Genomic DNA, 9,002 nt, shown 5'->3' on the forward strand with positions numbered 1-9,002 from the left:
CTTTTCTGTAGATTTATTTTTCTGTGTATCTGAACTGATCAACAAACTTTAGGACTTTTTTTTTTTTTTTTTTTTTTGAGCAGCTAAAAAGTATTTGAAAGCTGTACTCACTTATCTGCCCTAATCTGAAGTTTGCATTGTTTATTTCTTGTTCAGTGGTAAACTGAAGGGAAATCAGCCTCCACCCTAGCTCAAGTTACTGTTTTGGCCAATCTCACACATGGATTATACTTTTGCATTCTTTCCTGTTCGCCAAGTTGGTAACTCAAAGGATAAGTGCTTGAGGGAATGGGTAGCCCATTCTCCAAGATTATGCTTATTTCACATTGCATGCCTGTATGAAAACATCTCATGTACCCCATAAATATTTGCAGCTATTATGTGCACATAAAAATAAAAAACAAAAAAATTAGAATTCATAAACTCAAATTCCTGCTTTAAGGTTGTGAATTAATTACTTATATTTCACCTATAGCACTAGGGTGTATTCAGTAAAAATGTGATCAGGGAATTTTAAAAATAGTAGTCTATAATTAAGATTAAAATAATTATTTTGCAGTAGAAATATTTTAAAAATGCAAAAAGAGATATGTGTTATCTTGATTAATAATCATAAGTTCAGTACATCCATTTAACAGCACATTGAACACAGTTTATTTTCGACTCTTCTTTAACTTTACATACATGAAAATATATAGAATATGGGTATTTTATGTCTGGCTTCTCTTATTCAATATTATGTTTATGAGATTTATTCAGTTGGTGTGGACATCAACTTTTAAATTTACTTTGATTACATAAAGTACTATTGTTAGCAGTGACGAGTCCATGTGGGTCTGCAGCAACCTCAAATCCTGCCTCCTCAGAAGAAAGAATTTGACAGAGGGGCAAAAGGCAGAGTGAGAGACCAAGGCAAGTTTTAGAGCAGGAGAGAAGGTTTATTAAAAAGCCTTAGAGCAGGAATGAAAAGAAGTAAAGTACAGTGGGAAGAGGGCCAAGCAGGCAACTTGAAAGATCAAGTGCATGGTTTGAATTTTGATTTGGGATTAATATGTTGGCATGCTTCCAGGGGGTTTTGTCCCTTATCCCCATATTCTTCCCTTGGGGTGGGCTGTCCGCTGTTGGGAGGGGCTGCATGCACAGTGTGTTTACTGGAGTTGTAGGCATGCTCACTTCAGGGTTTCTCCCCTTACCAGTCAAATGATTCCTAGAAGGTCAAATACCAGTTAAACTCCACAATTGTGCCTCCTAGTGATCATGCTTGAGCCTAATCGCCCAGCTCCTGACATCTTATCAGGAAGTGGCTGATCACCAGCTTCAGATGTTTCTATCTATTTGGAGGTTGCCATTCTCTGGCACTGGCTGTGACCAATTATTTTGGAGAGACAGTTAACTACCACTTGACCATTACGTGATGGTCACCTGGCATTTCTTGATGGGGGGGTGGTCTCCTGTCCTGCTCATGTCTAACTAGCTACCTATGGTAACACTATATGGAATTGTATTCCATGATCATGTGACATTTTATTTAGCTACTCTACTGTTACTAAACATTTGGATTTTGGTTTATTTCCCAGAGGTTGACTATAAAAATAATGTTTTATGAATATAGTACTATATGCCTTTTGGTGAATAATTTACTTATATTTAGAGGAGAAGTATAAATAGGACATGAAATTCTGAAACCTCCATTGCAAAATTGTAACTGAGACAGTGAAAGAGATCTGAACTAACCAACTCCATCTTGCTTCTAACCTCCACGCTGTCCTTGTTCATTCCTCAGCATATGCTGAAGTAACTTTGGGAGGAATTTAGTTTATCATTTAAAACAAAGATGATAACAACGTTTGTCCAAAACAAACCTTTTTCTTGCCTGGGACCTAGTTGTTTAGGAGTCATGCAGCTGGAGGCTACAAGATTCTGACACTCCCTAAACTCCTCCTAAAATCAGTGCTTGACATATTTTGCAGACCCTGTACTTGATGGATCAGCTGGCACCACCCAGACTGATAAACTGGCTCATCCGATCTTGTGGCCCCTCTACCCAGGAACTGACTTAGCGCAAGAGCTTCAAGTCCTTATGATTTCATCTCTGACCCAACCAATCAGTGTTCTTGACTCACTGGCCTTCTCCCACCCACCAAATTATCCTTAAAAACACTGATCCCCAAATGCTCGGGGGAGACTGATTTCAGTAATGATAAAACTCTGGTCTCCTGCACAGCTGGCTCTGTGTGAATTAATCTTTCTCTATTGAAAGTCCCCTGTCTTGATAAATCAGCTCTGTCTAGGCAGCGGGCAAAGTGAATCCACTAGGTGACAATTCTGGGTCACAGGGCATGGTATTTACCTTTGTAAAGAGGTGTACCACCCTTTCACATTCACAGTCTGTAAGTGTCCACTGCTTTCAATTCTCAACATGTTTGATGATTTCAGCCTTTTTAATTACCTGGTAAGGGTGTAGTGGTATCAATTCGACAACCAAATTGAGTGACCGAGGCAGTTGTCCCAATCAATTGAGGTTTATTGAGCCAGCTAGAGGGCTTGCCTGTGAAAAACACAAGTAACAGACGCATCTGTGGCTATTGATTCCCGAAAGGTTCTCAAGAGGTTTTGTACTTATACATTTTCCTTAAAAAAAGAAAAAAAAGGAGGGGCAGTGAGACAAATGGTTATATACATGTGAGACTTTAGTTAATACCCAGTAAATCTACATTTTACACAACATAAGATGAACATATGAAGAAAATGAACACCTCAGGGAGGGGTAAAGTAATGATCAATCTCATCTTGTCTTTGTTCTGTACCTGGGAAGATAAGTCAGTAACAGACATTATCAGTGTGAGTCTTATAAAAGGGCTGGTTTCTGTTTAGCCTTTAGAGAAGAAAGCCTAATGGTGGTTACTGAGGGAGGGGGTATAAGAAGGCCTGTCTGACTTCCCAGACAGCTGTGGCTGGGAACTCAGATTCCAAGGTTTCTCTGGGGTTCCCCCAGTCAAAAGTGGATCTGTTTAGTCAGTTGGGAGCTTAGAATTTTATTTTTATTCCTCAAACTGTAGATTTATTATATGTCTCCCTGATGGTTAATTAGATTAATAAGCATCTCACATGCTTATTGACCATTAGGATATCCTCTTCTGTGAAATGCTACTCAAGTCCCAGTTTTTCTGTTGAATGTCCTATCTTTTCTACACTGATTTATAGGAGGTCTGTATATTTGTTTATTAAGTCTTGGTTTTTAAACTGCATTGAATATCTTTTCTCCCCAAATCCTTGGTGATTACATCTTTTTGCCATCACTACAGTTTTTCATTTTCTAGAATGTTATATAATTGGAATTATACAATATGTATTCATTTTAGACTGACTTATTTAACTTGTCAATATGCATTTAAGGTTTATATGTCTTTACAGGACTTGGTAGCTTATTTTTAAATCATTGAATAGTAATCCATAGTATGAATTTTGGTTGTATCTAGTTTTGAGTGATTATACATAAACCTGCTATAAAGATCGACACGCAAGCTGTTGTATGGTCATAAGTTTTCAAATGGTTTGGGTAAATATCTAGGAGTGTGACTGCTGGGTCGTATGGTAATACTATGTTCAGCTTTGTAAGAAACTGCCATACCTTCTTTTAAAATGACTACAACATTTTGCATTCCCATTGGCAATAATTGAAAGCACATGTTTCTCCACATCTTCACCAGCCAATGGTATTTTCTGTTTGGGGATTTTAAGCAATCTAATAAATGTGTGAAAATGTTGTCAGAAGTATAATTTTTAATATTGTCTCCCATGTAGCAAACTTGTTAAACTCAATTTTCATTTTTTTAAATTTCTATTTCATCTGTTATAAATATCTATTTTTACCTATATTATTTTAAAAACAAATATGAGGTTTCTGAATATGGAGTTAGATTTATTACTTGAAGTAATGATTTAATCAGTGCTCCACATACCATTCTCTGTCTTCAAAACAATCCAATGAGAGTTTGATGGTTAGTACTAGGTATATGAAAACTGAGTTTCTTGCACCATCAGTGATATAAAAATATAAACCTGAGAGTTTATATAGAAATTCTGATACTTCTGCATACCTTTTCTTTTGCCAGAGGGGGAGAAATCTGATTTCCTGAAGATAGTAAACAAATCCTCTCCTGAAAAGAAAAGGAAGGTCTCTCGTTTACAGCTCTTTAGAATGTAAATGAATTACTTTGTTTCATCTTCCTTTGAAGTGTAAACGCATACCTTTGGGTAGATTAATCTCTGTCTCTATTTAAAAGTCTCTAATCACTCTTTAACTCCCCAATCTCGTCTCTTAAATCAGACTAGATTTCTTTGCTTAAAACATCTCAACTATGCAGAAACTTGAAAAATATTCATATTGCTTTTTTTATACCATTAGTAGATCAAGTTTGTGTTTTCTCTACACACAATTATATCATTATTTTATGTTTTTCTCCTACCCAAAAGGACTGGCTAGGGCATCTAGTCAATGTTGAATATATTTGGCGATAATAAGGCATTACTGGATCTTTCCATTTTCAGGGGAAAATCTTCAAATTTTTATTGTTAAGTAATGTAGTGTTAGAGGTGATATCTTTTCACAAAAATAATTATCAGAAGTTTCTATTTCTAGTTTACTATGAGTTTTTCACTTAAATGGATGTTAAATATTACAAAATTCTTTTCTATGTAGGAAATAACTTAGTTTTTGTCTTTAATGTAGTGCATTACTTTAATTGATTTTTCAAATATAAAATCACTTCTTGACTGAACAATTGTTACCATAAGTCTATTTGAATAATATTAGAGACATAATATGTTAAGATTTTGTTTAGAAATATTCATCTATGTTCATAAAAATGATTGTCCTGTAATTTTTCATTTTTAGAAAGTGTTTTTTATGTTTGTTAACTTTACAAAATTTGGCAGCATGGGATTTTTCTGTAAGTAAATATAAATCAAAATTTTACTTACTAAAATAGAGACATGGAGATATTTGGTTTAAAAATTCTTCCATGTCAATTTTTAAATTTATTTTTCTAGAGATTTATTGATTTCATCTACATGAAAATAGTTATTAACATGCATTTTTATAATATACTCAAATAGAGACTCAGTATTTGTAAAATTTATAATGATGTGCCATTTGCTATTTTTTTCCTGCTACTATGCTTCACCTATTATTTCTTTTTTTGCTTCCCCTATTATTTCTGATGATAGCTTTCAGATTATATAGTTTTTGTTAAATATTGTCTTAGAGTTGTCATTCTTATTAGTCTTTTCCAATAGCCAAATTTGCCATTTTTCTATTTTCTATTTTATTAATGTCTGCTGTTATAACATTTATTAATCTTTTAAACGTTTTGAGTTAAATTTGCTTTCATTCTGCTTCATTATTAATTAATATTTAGCATTTTCCTAGCAAAGTTCCCTTATTATTTAGCAATGAGACTATATATTCCAGATAAAGGCTCTTTGTTAGATTTAAGTATTACAGTTTTTGCATTGTATTTTTATTTTTTTCACATCTCTTTTTTTGTATTTAATCAGGTTTAATGAGATATAAATGACATAAACAACCATTTGTAAGTTTCATTAGTTTCAACAAATGTATACAGTCATGTAGTTACCTCTTCAATCTAGACGTAGATTATTACCACTACAGCAGAAAGTTCCCTAAAGCCTCTTTGCTATGAAACCCTTTCAGCATCCTGGCCCTGATCTTTTTCCTTGTAATTTTACTTTTTTAAAGAATGTTAATATTGGAAATTATAATTTTTGTAGGCTTTATTTCTTCTAGCATTTTTAACTTAATGTAATATTTATAATAATATGTATTCATAATTATTTATTATAGTTTCATTTTCTTTTATTCAATAAAAAAATTCCAACATATTGACTTATCACAAATTATTTCACCACTCTTTAATTGATACTAATTTTAGTTGCTTCTAATTTGAGGCTATTATGCAGAAAGCTGCTATAAAGACCATGTGAACCTGATATGATTTACATTTCTTTCTGACAAGAAGTGAATTAGACATACTACCAACTAAGATCATTTTAATCTATTCAGAGATTAGAACATTTAAAAACTTAATTTCTGTCAGAATATGGTATTGTTTATTTCATCCTGTGGTGATATCTTAAATGCTTCGAGTATTCACCACGGCCCTTCAAGTTTAGTAAATCTGAAATCCATTTTTACCCCTAGTTCTTTCATTCTGATAAAAAAGAAAAGTCTGAACAGTTTCTCTGCTTCTCAATGGTTGGGAACAACAAATGACCCATAGGTCAGCTCATTTGATTTCTCTTCTCTTAGATATTTAACCATGTAAATCCTTATTACCTTGTTAGCTGTGCGATATTTATAGATTATTGTTAATATCAGCAGAAAGATTGATCTGAAACAGACTCATCAATAATTACCAGAAAGAGAATCTAAGAATACTTTAAAAACAAAACACACAAAATAAAGGTATTTCTATAATTAGCAAAGGTATTATTTATATTTTAATGTCACTATGAGGATATTCTAATTATAATAACAGTTTGCAAAATACAACTTCAATTATTATTGTTCAAAAGTAATGTTTAGAACAATGAAAACTTATGTTACATTTATATACCAAATATCTGATTTTTATTTTTCTTTGAAATTTTTATCATTAATTAGATAATGAAAAGGTGTGAATCAGAGGGAAGTAGATAATTAAATAATAAATTAGAGGTAGAATTTCAAGTCATTTTGATACTACTGAAAAGATAATCAACTAATAAATTATTAATAATTTACTTCTGTTTATTTGTGATATTAGTTTCTTAAAACTACTGTAAGAAAGTTCATGGCTTCACACAACATAAATTTATTCTCTCTCAGTCCTCGAGACTAGAGATCTAAAATCAATTTTACTGGATAAAGAATAAAGTGACACCAGGGCTTCCTTCCATCTGGAGGCTCTTGGGAGAATTATTTCCTACTTCTTCAAGCTTGTATTTGCTACCATTATTCCTTGACTTGTGACCACATCATTCCAACCTTTTCTTCTTGGACAAATTACCTTTTATATGTGTCAAGTCTTTCTATGCCTCTGTCTTCTAAAGGTACATGTGATTGGATTTAGGGACTACCAAGATGATCAAAGTCACTCTCCCTATTTGAAGATCTTTATTTTAAGCACATCTGCAAAACAAAACCAAAAATTAATAGTTAGAACAAATATAAAAATTAGAGCAGAACTAAATAAAATACAGACTTAAAAAAATGAAAAGAATCAGTGAAATGAGAGGGTTATTTTCTGAAAAGATAAAAAAAAAAGATAAACCTCTTTCTAGACTCATCAAGAAAAAAATGAAAGAAGACCTAAATAAATGAAATCAGAAATGAGAAAGGACACATTACAACTAATACCACAGAAATATAAAATATATTCAGAGACTATTAGGAACAACTACACACACACACACACACAAAGGAAAAACTTAGAGAAAATAAATTCCTGGACACGTACAACCTATCAAGATTGAATCAGAGAGAAATACAAAACTTCAAGAGACCAATAACAAATAATGAGATTAATCAGTATTAATAAGTCTCTCAACAAAGAAAAGTTCAAGACTGGATGGCTGTACTGGAGAATTCTACCAAACTTTCAAAGAACAAGCACCAATTCTCCTCAAATCATGCCAAAAAAAAAAAAAAAAAATGGAAGGGAAGGAAATTCTTGCTTACTCATTCCATGAGGCCAGCATTACTGTGATACCGATACCAATACCAGACAAGAATGCAAAAAAACTAAAACTATAGCCAGATTTCCTTGATAAAAATAGGCGTAAAAATCCTCAAAAAAAAAAAAATACTAACAAACTGAATCCAATACCAAAATTATAAAACTACCAGATGAAAACATAGAAAAAGCACTTCATAGCATTGGTCTAGGCAAACATTTTATGGCTAACGCATCAAAAGCACAGACAACAAAACTAAAAGTAGACAGATGGGACTATATTGTACTAAAAGCTTCTGTACAGCTAAGGAAACAATCAACAGAGCAAAGAGACAAACTACCTAATGGGAAAAAATATTTGTAACCAATTTACTTAACAAGAGACTATTATTCAGAATATAAAAAGAACTCAAATAACTCAGTAGCATGTCACCAAGTTATTTTATGATATCAAAATACTTATTCTAAAGTTTTTATAGAGAGGCAAAAATCCAGGAGAGTCAACACAATATTGAAGAAGAAGAGAAGAACAAATTGTAATACTGACATTATCCAACATCAAGTCATGTTATAAAGCTACAATAATCAAGACAGTGATTTATTGGCAAAAGAGTGGACATAGGGATCAAAGGAACAGAATAGAGACCCCAGAAATAGCTTCATATAAATATACTCTAAATAGATAATGGAATTAAATGTAAAAGGCAAAACTATAAAACTCCTAAAAATACCATCGTGGAAAAAAAGTCTAAATTACTTGGGGCTTGGCAATGACTTTTTACATGTCACACAAAAGGCACCATCCATGAAAAAGTGGCAGGTTGGAATTCATTAAAATTAAAAATTTCTGCTCTGTGAATTACACTGTCAAAACAATGAATAGACAAGACACAGATTGAAAGAAAATATTTGCAAAAGACATAGCTGATAAATGACTGTCATATAAAATATACAAAGAACTTTTAAAACTCAACAATAAGAACACAAATAACTTGATTAAATGATGAGCTACAGACCTTAGCAGATGCCTAAATAAAGAAGATATATGAAAAGATGCTCCACATTATGTCATCAGGAAAATGCAAATTAAAACAGCAATGAGATATCACTATACACATATTAGTATAACTAAAATTCAAAACACTGATAGCATTAAATGCTAGCAAGTTTGTAAGGCAATTAGAATGCAAAATTATACGGCCACTTGAAAGAAAACTTGGTGCTTGGTGCTTTGTTGCAAAATTAACATGTTTTTTCCACAGGACC

At 32.5% G+C, this 9,002-nt stretch overlaps 1 long non-coding RNA gene across 1 annotated transcript; it reads right to left on the minus strand.

Annotated features, from left to right (window-relative positions):
* Window positions 1–2,435: 2,435 nt before the first annotated feature.
* On the minus strand, window positions 2,436–8,641 carry LOC129393655 (uncharacterized). Its single transcript, XR_008620681.2, has 3 exons — window positions 7,071–8,641; window positions 4,101–4,160; window positions 2,436–2,548 (listed from the first exon to the last, which is right to left on the minus strand). It is a non-coding gene; the product is annotated as an uncharacterized LOC129393655 (long non-coding RNA).
* Window positions 8,642–9,002: the final 361 nt, after the last annotated feature.

The sequence above is a fragment of the Pan paniscus genome, chromosome 14 (assembly GCF_029289425.2).
Source record: "Pan paniscus chromosome 14, NHGRI_mPanPan1-v2.0_pri, whole genome shotgun sequence".
Classification (NCBI taxonomy): Eukaryota; Metazoa; Chordata; class Mammalia; order Primates; family Hominidae; genus Pan; species Pan paniscus.